The sequence below is a fragment of the Ostrea edulis genome, chromosome 9 (genome assembly GCF_947568905.1).
Source record: "Ostrea edulis chromosome 9, xbOstEdul1.1, whole genome shotgun sequence".
In the NCBI taxonomy this organism is placed as follows: Eukaryota; Metazoa; Mollusca; class Bivalvia; order Ostreida; family Ostreidae; genus Ostrea; species Ostrea edulis.
In genome coordinates, this window is record NC_079172.1 from 30802282 (window position 1) to 30817105 (window position 14824).

The window sequence follows — 14824 nt, forward strand, 5'->3', positions numbered from 1 at the left end:
TTATTTGCTCATGTAATTTGCAGATAAGATTGGATTTACCTTCATATACTTCTTCTCTAACATCCCTGCACACCAAGTGTGAAGTCACTCAAGTGGACTCTTCACATTCTGTGTACAGTGCCAGATTTAGTTGTCTCTCCACAAAACAATTCAGTTGTCCCTGAGGAGTTGCAAACTATAACACACACACACCCCCATCCCCTCCCACCATACCCACCTCTACAAAGGATTTTTACTACTCCTTGGGGTGCATCAAACAGAATCTTCATTACCTAATACTGGAGGCCTGATGCATTAGGAGTTATGTAGGAGGTCGTGGGTTCAAAGACCCAATGTCAAACCTAAGACGAAATAATAGGTTGTGTCTACTCCTTGACTAAATGTTCACAATTAAAGAGTAAGAGTCAAGTGTCTTTGAATGAGACCATAAAAATTGAGTTCCAAATTATGGCAGGTGTACGATTTTAAAAAAAAGTCACTGCTATAGCCCTGAAGGCCATGCATAAATCAAAATATGTAGTACATATATGTACCACACTTACAGCTCGGTGCCATCTCAATATGAATGAAAAATTCTCTCAGAAATGTAAAAACATACCAACATTTTAACATTTCCAATGTTTGTATGTAATCAGTTAGCCATTTCAAGGTCATGAATGCGATGCAGTCAGTGAACAATGCGTATACGAATCTTGATAAATATTAGCACGTCTATAATTTAATGGTCAGGATATTCTTACAGAAATGAAAGTAGAATGTAAATTAAGAATGACTTTTATTTTTGAAAATACATGAGGGTATGAACTGCAACTCTAAACATGCTTCGTGATGTTTGCTGGAGTGAAGCGTTGCAGTTCATTATCATCTCGTGTGTTTCAAGAAATGAAATTTACTACTTAAAATGACTTAATGCGTTTTAAAAGAAACAAATCATTTGGTATGTCAAAATCACAACTTTGAATGTTGATTTCATTGTGATTTTCAAGAAAAACTAGATCTCATTTTGGTATTCTGTATTCTATCTACGAATATTTGTAATGGTTTGGAATTCCAGTGGCTTTCTTTGAAATTGGCATATTCGTGAGGTTTTTTTAAATACCCTAAATTGGAGTGAGTTCCATGATGTTTTTTCACAATATTAGCATGTGCTCCTCCATATTTGATGGGTTTTCACAATAACCAATATGCATATTCAAGCGTAGAACTATTTAGAAAACATCTTGTGGTTTTTTTAAAAGGATAATAGCAAAGAGCCTGTGGGAATGTATTCTAAACACTCTGATCAGCACATAACAGGCCTCGGAATATGAAGTACATTTATTAGCCTGTATGTGTGCTTGTACAGTTGATCATTTTTTTTATTGTTGTATGAAATGAGTTTTTACACCTGGGTTTAAATTTACATAATATAAGAGAAATCAACATTAAAACTTGAAACCAATAAATTCCTTTAAGATTTTCAGGAGATTCTCATGAGTGGAATATATGCCACATGGTATTCAATAAGGTCTGGGTCTAAAGTTATAAACTTCAAGAAATAAACGGATCACCAACACATGACACAAGAATTTTAATGCACAAATAAATTTACATATATATAATCTACCATAAACATGATGTGTTGTTGGTCATCTGTTTATTTCTGAATACTGTAAACGTATCATATTTGGCGTGTATGATATTTGGCGGAAATCGTTTTTTTCAACAAGTTAGCGTAGATTTGATTTAGCGCATTCCTGAATTACTTTAAACATCTAGATTTACGGATGGCATTTAGCGATTTACTTGATTTAACGGAAGCTGCATTCCGCCAAAGTCGCTAAATAGAATACACAGCCAAATGTAATACATTTACAGTAATAGAAAATTTCAATAGCGTATAACTCTCCACAGCCATGTGATGTAGTGGGTTTTTTTTTTTTTTCATTTACTGTGAACTTAGTGAAATTATTTGCTGATCAAGAAGTTTGAAGTGTAAATGGGTAACGTAAACCGTAGAAATATTTATAACTATTGCCAAATTGAAAATCTACATATACTTGTCATTTCCATGAACTCTAGCTATGCAGGGGATGTATAAGTGAATGAAATAAACAAAACACTTTTCATTTAATACCATAATGAGGGTGACCAACTGCTAAAATTAATACATGGGTGAAAATTATGTACCAGAAAGGGGCCCATTTATCAAGCCGGCATGAATCCGTGCCCCCATACACTGGTGTCAAAGGTAAACTATAACATAAATATCCACATTTACCTTGTTTACAACCCAAGATTTACCAAGATAAAAAAAAACAGGCTCTAACAATACAATGGCTATTTATAAGTGAATTCATTGACCAAGATTCCATGAAGTATGGTGTGTTAGTGCTTCTCATTGGATGAGATGGAGGGGGGCGGAATGGTGTTTTGTTTACAATGTGTTCCACTAGTGGTGCTGTGGTTGTCATGTTTTACTGCTCTGCTTCCATGCACTTCATCCAGTCAATTGCTTTTAATTGTGATCATAACCCCTCACCAACATGTTTAATCATCTGCTAACAAAGCAGAAAACTCCTACAAGTGCAGCCTTTAAGCAGTATATTTACCAGGAAATGAAGAAAGTAAAATGTCATCAGTTTTATTGAGCAAATGAGAGAGAGCATACTAGTATATTGTCAAATAAAATTGAATTAAAAATATGCACTTATTGATTATCATTGGCCAGAGATGAAACAAAAACTGGAGCAGCTTGGTCAATAACAACACATTGCTTTATTGAATGAAATCCAAATTCATCTAATATTCTGGGGGGCATTTTAGAAATGAAGCTCTCTCTCTCTCTCTGGAATCCTTAGCTCTTCAGGCGATTACTGTGGCATTGATTTTTCACCCCCATTTTGTTCTGCTGGATGTCAAGGATGAACACTGTGTGAAAACTATTTACTAAGAAACATTCTAGATCAGCAAGTGTTAAATATCAGTCCTTGTAATAGTGGTCTTTTTTCTTCCCCATCTGGATCTGTTGCAAGTTTTGCATGCATTTTGAAATTAACAGATAAGAAATTTATATAAAGCCAGCCTGATAGTTCAGCCAGTGGGAAAGCAAAGATGAAGAGGACTTGTTGATAAATTCTAATTGGATTTTTTTTTTGTTGTTGTAAAGAATAAGCTAGATTCATGCCAACTTTCTTTTACAACTGTCGAGCGAATAGTTTTGGAAAGCATTTAATGTCAATGGCTTATCAATGAAGATTTAGATTCTTATGAAAAATGTGGTTTATCTCCAATGTTAATCTGATATAAATAGACAAATGTTTAAAGCAATTCATACAAACTAATTATATCCTTGCCTTGATGAAAAATGTTAGGGAAGACATGCTACCAAATTCTGCAGCACATTTTATGATACTGCTAGACTGTTTTGAAAACACTTCTAAAATGCGAGTAAACAGTGTTACAAAGCTGATGCCTCGATGTCTTATTGATAAGGAATGGCTTTGATTCCTGAATGGTATGTCATGATTAACTCCCTTGTCAACATCTAATGAGATGGGGGGAGAATTGATCATTCTGAAGAAAGATTCCTTATGTTTTGCTATGTAATGCATTAGTTATCAATTGTTATTTATTGTTAGCAAAATCCAGGCAGTAGAGAGAGAAGAAAGATGAAGGTTGTAATCTATTGATAACAGGAACTGCATGTGTCAAGTTGACCTTATTTTGTTGAAATGTTGTAATGGAATGAGGATGATATTTTGCTATTCCAGACACCTGCCAGTGTGATGCAGCACTTGACTATAGAGGGATGTGATTCCTGTGTAGAGATAGGATGTTCCAAATGAAAGTTCCTAACTTCTGTAAACAGCTATTAGTGCTTTTACTAGGATTTTGATTGAATGAAAAGTCATATTGAATATCAAAACTGGGCTGATGTAGAGTGGGTTGGTTTGCAAATTGATTCAACTTGTCATAAAAACAAAGTTTATTATTGCAATATATATTATCAGGTATGTGCAACTCTATGGAGTCCTCCACGCTTCATAAACTGCAGTGGGTTTATGAACATGGGTAAACTTCATACCCCAAACCATTTTATATCTTCATAACATGGGAGCCTTATAATCAGATTTTTAACCAAAAATTCACATTCATTTTAGAAATGAATCTGCAGTGTCATAGTCTCTGAATGCTTTTTATGTACAGCATTATATTGTCTTGGAAAAAATTATTAAAATTGGGATTTTGATAATTATAAGGTTTTCTCTTGATTTTTCTGTGCATGGATATGCTTTGTTTTTTTTTGGGGGGGGGGGGGGGGGGGGGGGCAGTAGCTCTTGTTGTAAACAACTGGGAAGTCTATTTATTCCATCTGTATATAGGTAGCCTAGTTTCTGAGGAAGAAACCAATCAATGAACAGTTGATAAAGATGGGAGTTGCTGCTATTACTATGTTATAGTTTGCTCCAAATTCTAACACAGATGGCAATGGTTGAGCAGCTGAATGGTGAAAATAGGAGTTCTTTTAAAACTCCAGAATCAATATAGGTATTGTGCATGTCATAAAGAAGGGGACACATTTAAATGCTGCAATTATTTTCGCTCCATTGCCCCCTTTAGTGTCTGGGGATTTATTGCTGTTTAATTTTAGGCCACTTGTGCCACTATCTAAAAACCATTATGTGTTTTTACTAGTTTGGGACACATTTCCTATAGTTGATAGGAGATAGTGTTCCAATATGTTGTGTCAGTTTTCAGTGGTAATTGACAAATGAAAAAAAAAAATGAAATGGAAGTGAGAAAGATTTTGTAAATTCAAATGAAATTTGATACTGTATAGATTATTTTCATACTGTTAATTAGGCCAACGACAAAAATTGTTGAGTTTCCGCTAACGTTCCAGAAAAAAATAGGGTAGGTAGGTAGGAAATAAATTTTTTTTTTTTTAAATTTTATTTTTTCAAAGTATGCGAAAACATTGTAAACTCTTAACAAGTTCAATGATCTATTGAATGTTATACTTTCAATATAAAATTTTGCTTAAATTGCATTACAAGTAAACTTTCAATCTTAGCATTTCACCTGTTATTGGCTGAGGATTATTTCCAGATGTTTTAGAAGAAACAATATTTTTCAATGAAACATATAGCATAAAACACAAATTAAAGTTAACTCCTTTATGCCCCTATGCTATACAAGTACCAGCTATATTGTTTCTACATTTAGATTGGTTGTCATGGGAATACTACTATTGGATATGTTTGACAGGAAAATAATATGATGATTTTGAAAAAAAATATTAAATCAACACCAAAATATCAACATCATTAACATATTTTAAGTTTATTAATTCATTTCTGAATGTACTTTCACAATCTAAATGGAACAAGGGTAGGAAGACAGTCTGGGCAGATCCCACTTATCCTAATGGGATCCAACTCTCTTCCAGCTAAAACTTTTTACCGGACATAAATTTTTATTTAAAAAAAAAGTCTGCACATTTTTTTTCCCCTCGGCTCTCAACAGCCATCAACAACTCGGATGCGTTCACTGCTTTATTTGTGGCCTTTTTCATAGTGCATTCAGTTAGAACTGCAGCAGAAACCATGGATGTGCATACAAATTTGATAGACTGGACATTCAAGTGCACTATATAATGTCTGTCACTCTGCATCATGACCTCCATAAAAACACCATAGGAGTTGGCAATTTTAACAAAAGAAAGTCTTCTATGGAAACATGACACTTGGCAAAGTCTTTCGGCCATCTGTTAACTTCAATTGTCAAAGCACCGTTGTGTGAGGCAAGCATGAAGGTACAGTACTAGGTCAACCATCATGCCATGCTGTTAGTTACAAACATTATCAAAGTTGTTTAAACGCTTGACACAATACCATGCACTTTTGTACATCGTTAAAGCGTTTGAATGACTTCACCTCAATGTCTAACTAAAAAGAAAACCAAGAACCGGGAATATATTTTTTCTGGAAAAATGACGATTATTTTTTTTCAAATTAGCGGAAAAAATTTCTAGGGTCGGGGCTATAATTTAGGGTCGGTCGGGTTAGCGGAAACACAACATATTTTATCAGTGGCCTTAAGGAAGTGTACAATGAATAAATCAACAGATCTTCTATTCTGTACCTTTAAACACACACTCCTAACAGGTCCTGAGCGTTTATTTTTCCTTTTTCGTTGATAATTTCCATCCTCCGTTAACCAATGAAATGTAAGTAGGTTAAGTTGTTGATGCTTTGTGGTCTTTGGTGTCAGTATGACCTATGGTGCTGGTCTTATTGATCGGTGCTTCTTATGAATAAGGGGTCTGTGGTACATAAACCTTACATTGACTCTGTAGTAGCTGTATGTGTAGCACTGCTGTATGGACTGGAAGTTATCTCTGTGCTAACAGTATATGGTTCTTCAAATGCTCAATTAGAATACAGGAGGTCTTTTTTTCCTGTGTATATAATGGGAGACTGTCCTCCTCATCTAATGCAGTAACAATTCATATAATTGATGGAGTTCATAATCCCTCAACCCTGCACACAAAGGTGGGGGGAGGTTGATTTCACTTTGTCCTTAAGCACATTTTTCTCAGAGACTGTTTTAATTTGAGGGATATAGTTTTTAGTCTGGTTTGACCTTTGTCATAATTTTTGAATGGATGGTGATAGGGCTTTCATATTTCACATGTGTATTCCTTGTAACCAGATCTTTCTTTTGGTAACAAAACTTTTGACCTTGCTTCATAATATTTCTGTACAATCTGCAAATATCGAAACAACAATGTGAATCACAAACCCTTGTGGCTTATGGGCCTATTGTAAAGTGTGCATTCTGCATCATATAACCAAAGACACACTCTGTATGATGAAGCTTGTTAAACAACTTTCTCGATTTCCATAACACATTTAAATGAATTATACCTCAGTTGGAATAAGCCTTGCAGGTCTACAGGGGTATTTTGGTCCCATTAGGACAGGCTAAGTTTATTTCTACATGACCCAGTTACTTAGAAGTGAGTTAAGTTTAACTGACAGTTAATGTCTACTTAAATGTTACATAAATATAAGAGTGGCAAGTTAACTGTCGGTTAAAATTAACTACTTTAGGGAGAGGGCTAACAAATAGGTTTATTCTGCTGTTCAATTCCATTCAGAATTGGATAAAAATATTGTTAAATTAAAATTAACCAATGTGGAATCACTTAAGTTTGTGGGGGCTAATTTTCGTGGATTGTGGAGATTTTACAGTTTCGTTGGGGTGTAATTTTCGTGGATTGTGGAGATTTTACAGTTTCGTTGGGATGTAATTTTCGTGGATTGTGGAGATTTTACATTTTTGTTGGGATGTAATTTCATGGACATATTGGTTTCTGTACATTGAAACAGTGATTGTTAATTTTGTTGTGGTTTGAAAGTTTTGGGGAAAGGATTACCCATGTAGGCCACGAAAATTGAGCCCCTATGAAATCTGACATGTCTTCAGTGATGTTTATGCAACGTAATACAGAGGAGTGAACACATATCCGCAAAACATTCAAAGTAATTAAAAATCTATTCTTTCCAGTGCACTTGATAAAAATCATTTCTTAGTTACGAACTTGCAAGCTGAACTATTGCAGAGTTTTACATTAGATTATCGTGCATTTGAGATGTCTATTTTTGCAGCTGTTTCAAGTGTAATTCAAAACAGGATGATGCTAATTTGACTGTGATCTTAAAATGACTTCCACTCACATTCAACAGAGAGAAAGGCAAAGAATTGGTGCACAAATTGAAACGGAGGGGATGTAGAGATGGCCGTCTCCTTGAAGCTGAGAGGAGGTTAAACAATCAGGAGTCTGACAATGGTTGATGGATGACAGTAATGAGAGAACTCAGCAGAAGTGATTGGTCCGTAGGTAAACTTATAAACTTCCTTCACTGTTTACTCAAAGATTTGCCATGTTTACTCGGAGAAAGCAATTTATGTAGCCGCTTGGTGGTCGAATTTCCCGTTCCTTTATTGTTTTAACTGACCTTGACATCCCTTGACCACGCTGTGGTGGTTTAACAAGTTAAAGCTGCATTATTTTCCAACTGGTGGTCTCTTGTCTGTCCTTATCAGTTAGAGCTAAACCAACATTATCACTCAAATGTAAAACAAGCTAATCAATTTTCTTTTGATGATCTTAAGTCATCAAGCTCATCAAATACCAGAAAATTGTGGTGGTAGGGTCTAATAGTGAGGGTCTTTAAACAGAAGGGTGGGAACGGGGCTTTGTGTTGATGGGACAACTATATAACCATCTGCTGTTGTGATAGTGGTGAGGAAAGGTAAAATCTCCACTGTTTATATGACTTTCTGATGACGACTGTTTACATGTATTATCAAAAAGTGTGTCGATATCTTGGATAAAGGGAATTAGGGCTTTTGCACTCAGTAATTCCCTCCTGCAACGTGCAAGCAATCTTTGATATTCTAGGGCTGTTACTACTTTTGAAAATGTGTGTGTGTGTTCAGCAGTTTTATGTCATCAAATGATTTTTCCTCCTAAGATCAAAATATTCCACAGTATAGGAAAGTTAAAAGAGAAAAAGTTCATTATTAGAATTAACGATAAAAAGAATTTGATACATGGAATTCCATGTGATGGTGATAGAGGGAATGTATGAAACATTGATGGAGAGGAGTACAAGGAGATTATAAAATATTCCATCATTATAAAGCACTTAAGAGCCAATATTAATTATGCATCATGTGATGAATAATAATTAGAAATGCCTTCAGAGGTTTTCCTGTAGTGGTTGATGTACAGGAGTATTCTGTGGGGAAAATCGGGAATTCAAAGAGAAACCTGATCAACACTGATACATTTGAAATTATTTATAACAAGAATATTCCATTATGGAAGAAGATAATGAGTGATTGACTTTTGGAGATATAGTTGTTGCATGTAGAGAGAATGAAAAACAAGTGAAGAGGAAATTTTGTATGCATGTTTCTGTCAAGTATTGATGTGAGGGGTCATGACTTTATTAAGTCCCATTGCTGTAGGGCCTGGAGTTTGATATGGACAGGTTGCCAAAATTGGAATGGTCAATGAACACACACAATATATATATATATATATATATATATATATATATATATATATATATATATATATGATTACAAAAGTGAATTGAACAAAATTTCATTAGATTCGTTAAAGATTAAAAATATGTGTGAGTTTTTCTCCCTTGAAAATTTTCTTTCCCTTTTCCTGCCCTTGGGAAAATAAGAGGGAAAAAACCAAGATTTTCCAAATATTACAGTAACTGGTAAACTTGATTTGAAATCATATTTTGAGAAAGAGTAAGTTTACAACTTTTTACCCAAAAATTTGGTTAATTTGTTTTTTTTAATCACATTTTATGAATTATTTGAATAAAATATGCTTCTCCCAGACTTCTATGTAAAGTTTAAGGCTTGGTTATCATCATTAAGTTATCAAAAAATTTTAAAAATCCCATGGTAAAATATTTTTAAATTTTACTAACCCCTCAAAATGATACCAAGGTAAGAAAAACATCATCCATTTTTGTTACAAAATATGATTGGATGGTTAAATATGTTTTCAAAATAGAACATAGAGTAGAGCAAAGAGAGCTAGCAGCCCACCAATTCAAACACACCTTAATGGCAAGATAATTAGGCTTCCATTTCTCTCTTCCATTAATGCTGATAACCGTGAAGCATTTAAATGACCTGCATGATACCTTAAAGGAGAGAGATGATGATGATGATGATGATGACTGTTATAAAAATGAAATCCATTTACAACAGAACTGTTTTAGAGAGAGAGAGAGAGAGAGAGAGAGAGAACATACACACAAGCCCGGCCAGAAATAGTGTTATACTCTAGGTACAAATACATTTATATAAGAAATGAAGGTTGTACATGTACATTACAGTCAAACATGGTTACATCAAACATGCTTATTATGAATTCATGCAGACAGGGAAGTGATTTCCTTCCCTGCATGTACTTATAAAACATATTAAGAACTCATTGGATATTATGAATTACATTTATAATTAAGCACAATTGTTTGTCCCCAACACTTCACTGTGAATGTGTTTTACTGTACATAGAAAAATTGGTTTGAACAGTGATTCATAACAACAAGGCTGTAAAATGTTCAAGTCTGTATAGATTCAAGTTAGTAACCAAGACCCTGAAGATTAGTCTGGGGCCACTGTCATTCTTAATAAACCACTAGCCCAATGACTCAGCCTGTATTTGCAACCAATTTATTTAGCCAATTTATTATCTTAATTCATTATTTCCTCTAAATGAAACCAATTTAATTATCTTAATTCATAATTTTCCTTAATGTAACCAAGCAGAAAGACACGCATGTTTGTGAAGCTTGACCTTGTGACCTTGACCTGGAAGTTTAACCTACTTTTAATATTAAAAAAATTACCTGTTTGATATCATTCTCCTGAATTATGTAAGATTGAGCTTTCAAATTCTATATATAGATTCTGATGACAAGGTCTTCATACCATAATCAATGACCTTATGACCTTGGTCTTCTCCATAACAACAAGATCATGTTAGTCATATTGGTGTTGAGGCATCTCTGTGTTATGTGAATTCATTTTCAGTTATGTTGTGATACTTTGAAGCTAGGTTGGGGCCGTAATATGGGGTAAAAAAAAATTCAAGGGATAAAGATCCATAAGAAATAACTTTTAAAAATCACAACAACTGAACAATGGCAGGGCCAACATGATTCAGGTAAGCGATGTGGCCCATGGGCCTCTTGTTCTTAACGTAACCAAGTAGAAACACACACGTTTTATAGATTTAATTTGGATATTAAAGGCAATGGCCGACCTGAAATAATACAAATACACAATCAATACACATTTCCTTTGAACAAATAGAAAAATGCATTCATTGTATTTCCCTCAACGTGAATTACTAATTTTCTGTGTATTTCATTTCACTTAGTAAAAATCCAAAAATATTAATTTCATAAAAAGTGCATTTATCAAAGAGACTTAGTTTTAAACTTATTTAACTTTGCCTTAATAAAAAATTATTAACAAAATATACCTTCATTACCCAATGGGCAATTGGTTTGTAATGGTAGATTCTATTTCCCACACTGATTAGAATTGGCCTGTGTTGCCTTTTTAGCTCACCAGAGCTGAAAGCTCAAGTGAGCTTTTCTGATTGCCTGTTGTCCATCGTCTGTCTGTCTGTCCGTCTGTAAACTTTTAACATTTTCGACTTCTTCTCCAGAACCACTGGACCAATTATAACCAAACTTGTCCAAAAGCATCCTTGGGTGAAGGGCTTTCAAGTTTGTTCAAATGAAGGGACATGCCCTCTTCCAATGGGAGATAATCACAAAAATACAAAAATAGGGTGGGGTCATTTAAAAATCTTATCAAGAACCACAGGTCCAGAAGAGCTGAAATTTACATGAAAGCTTCCTGACATAGTGCAGATTCAAGTTTTTTCAAATCATGGTCCCTGGGGGTGGAATGGGACCACAAGGGGGGATCAAAGTTTTACATACAAATATATAGAGAAAATCTTTAAAAATCTTCTCAAAAACCAATGAGCGAGAAGAGCTGAAATTGACATGAAAGCTTCCTGACATAGTACAGATTCTAGTTTGTTAAAATCAGGGCCCTCGGGGGTAGGATGGGGCCACAATAGGGGATCAAAGTTTCACATACAAATATATAGGGAAAATCATAAAAAATCTTGTTCTGAGGAATCTTTGGGCCAGAAAAGTTTACATTTTCATGATAGCTTCATGACAATGCAGATTCAATTTTGTAAAAATCATGGTCGCCGGGAGTAGGCTGGGGCCACAATAGGGATCAAAGTTTTACATGCAAATATATAGGAAAAATCTAATATTAGCCAAGGTTACTAAGGTGAGCGATGTGGCCCATGGGCCTCTTGTTTATTGTATAAAAACCAGTTTAAACTAAATGTAACGAGAGTGAACTGTGTTTCAGCAGGCTATAGATGGCCAATAGAATACTTACTCCTCCTAAACACCTGATCCCTCGTGACCTCTGGAATTATGAGATTGACGATGGTGTATTATTTTCACTTTTTCATAAGTATAATTCAGAAGGCATATAGTATAGTGTTGAGCTGAATCTAAAAATATTAAACAAGCATACATGGCCAATTATCACAAATAATGGCTCAACTTAGATATGAACATCACTCCACCACATTAAGAACTACAAATTAAAACAAAAGTCGCCGATCTCAATAGCTTAGTCTAATTCTGATCTCAATAGCTTAGTCTAATTCTGATCTCAATAGCTTAGTCTAATTCAAATTTGTTTAAACTAGTGATGAGGCCACTGTGGTGTTGCCGAGTTTTTGGAAAAAAGAATAAATGAACTGTATACCTCTCTCAAGAACAAGGCAGTCTGTTTAGTAAATACTATACAAGTATTATACTTCATGTATTGCTCTCGTGGGGATCTGGGTTAGAATAGATCCTCAGTATCCCTTGCTTGTCATAAGAGGTGACTAAATGGTGCTGTCCTTCAGATGAGACCACAAAAACTGAGGCACCGTGTCACAGCAGGTGAGGCACAATAAAGATTCCTCTCTGTTCAAAGGGCTTAAGTGCCGTGCATTTACTTAAATTTTACAGCCCTTCACTGGCAATGTTGATTTCTCCATATGAGTGAAAGATACTCGAGAGGGACATTAAACAATATTCAATCAATCATGTTTTGTCATACATATGCAATACTTTGACTTCAACAATTCAAGTCCAAACATTTGAGATTTTGTTTTGTTGTCGTTGATAAAAGTAGGGGCTGGGCACAGGTAAGCTTCGTGGCCCTTGTACCCTTTGTATGTATACAACTGATGAGACACGATATAATCTACAATTTATCAGCTGTGGTAAAGTACACGGAGTGTTGAGTTGACGGAGTATGATGAAGTTTTGCTATTGGACACGATTTTACCGTTAATGAAAGGTTTTGGACGTTTTTTAATGTCCCTGCATCTGGAGATGGTGTGGAATGTTTGCAGTTTAACCGTCTTGGTTTGATTTCCAATAATTTACATTATACACAGATTTTCTCCATCATTGAACCAAGCCAAATTTCGCTGTACGTACACATCAATAAGGGTGGTTTGTGAATAGATAATGGTTTCGTGTAGGGTATCTACACATCAGGATTGGATATTGGACGTTTCAGTGGAAGTTATTTTACTAACTAGGTGTTCTATTGATTTCAAAATTTGCACCCCTCAAAAAAATAGAAAATGGTTTTGATGTTTCCATCAGTGTTGAGTTTTCGTGTGTAAACAGAATTCCTTTCCCCCGTTAACTTTCAGCAAATCACCTTAATTATTCATCATTTATTTATATTTTCTCCTGGCGTCCAATATATAACTGATTGTCATACATGAAAGCCTTGTGATTCCTCACAACTGTTCTGTGTTTCAATTAGTATTTGCTTTTTATGAGAGGGGGAAATATCTATTCATGGTTCATAAACTGGGTGATAAAATGGGATGAGAGTGGTTGATTGGAGTGATAAAAAAACGAAATTGAGCCCTTCCATTTATTCCAACTGTCGCATGTTGCTTAAATCTGCAGCATTGGTTACTGCTTTCTGGTGTCATTTCTACTCCCCGGTATCAATTTTTCCAATCGCATTAAATGTTTATAAACTGTTTAGTCAGTTTGAATGGTACATCTCTGTTCGTGAGAGTTTAATTTTCGTGTAACTTCATGGTGTTACCTTGATGTGAGACTGCGGTGGGGATCTTGTGAATTATTAATACTACTATGCTAAAAATATTGACTGGATTTTTTGGTCAATCCTCATCGTAAACTGTGGAGATATGTATTGTGCATGTACATTTTTTTTAATTTCAGACCGTCTTCTCTGTCCATAGTACTCTATTGATTAATTAACTATAATTAACTAATTGAGTATGAAACACCTGCAAGTTTCTTTAAAATTTTAAGTTTTGCATTATACAATAGCAACAGGAGGGAGCAATAAATGTTTCTAATTTTATATCATAGGAACGACATTTTTATAGGTTCATTAAAACTGTCATGCATCTTTCCAATTACTCACTGATTACTGTAATCTGGTATCTGTACACTCTTAATGTGAATTCTTTATTTTAAAAATAGTTACAGTTGTCCCATGATTGTCCCATGATGGAGACTGCATTCCAGACAGAAGAAAGTATCAAGTAACCATGCATGTTCACCCGACAGAAAAGAGTATCGTGTTACCACACCCACCCGACTGAAAAAAGTACCATCTAACCACACCCACTTAGCAGAAAAAGTAACATGTTACCATGCCTATCAGGCATCTGTCAGAAAAGAGTATCATGTAACCACACCCACCCGACAGAAAAAAGTACCGTAACTATGCCAACCCAGCAGAAAAAGTATCATGTAGCCATGCCCATATGGCAGAAGAAAGTATTTTAACCACACCCACCCAGCAGAAGAAAGTATGGTAACCATGCCAACCCAGCAGAAAAAGTATCACGTAACCACACCCACCTGACAGAAAAAAGTATCATGTAACCATGCCCACCTAGCAGAAGAAGTATCAGGTAACCATGCTCATTTCTTTGAAATTTTCTGGGTGCAGACTTACAGTAGTGGAGCTAGGATATGTCACTAGATCAGAAAAAGCAATATTTCGTATCAAATCTGCCTGTAGATGTTGAAAATTGATAAAATTTTAAGTATCTTATTTTGCATCTAAAAATCTACAAGTTGAAGGGGGGGGGGGGGGGGGGTCAGCAAACCTAGTTTGCTGCTGGACATTT

General features: G+C 35.0%; 1 long non-coding RNA gene across 10 annotated transcripts in view; it reads left to right on the plus strand.

The window, feature by feature from the left end:
* The window catches only part of LOC125657643 (uncharacterized), a 53735-nt gene that overhangs the window by 25452 nt on the left and 13459 nt on the right, over positions 1–14824 (plus strand). For 8 of the 10 annotated variants that reach the window (XR_008798774.1, XR_008798771.1, XR_008798768.1 and 5 more), the window contains exons 4-5: positions 7734–7888; positions 14169–14605. This is a non-coding gene — a long non-coding RNA (uncharacterized LOC125657643). The remainder of the gene's footprint in view (positions 1–7733; positions 7889–14168; positions 14606–14824) is intronic. The other 2 variants (XR_008798776.1, XR_008798769.1) reach the window with 2 other exon arrangements.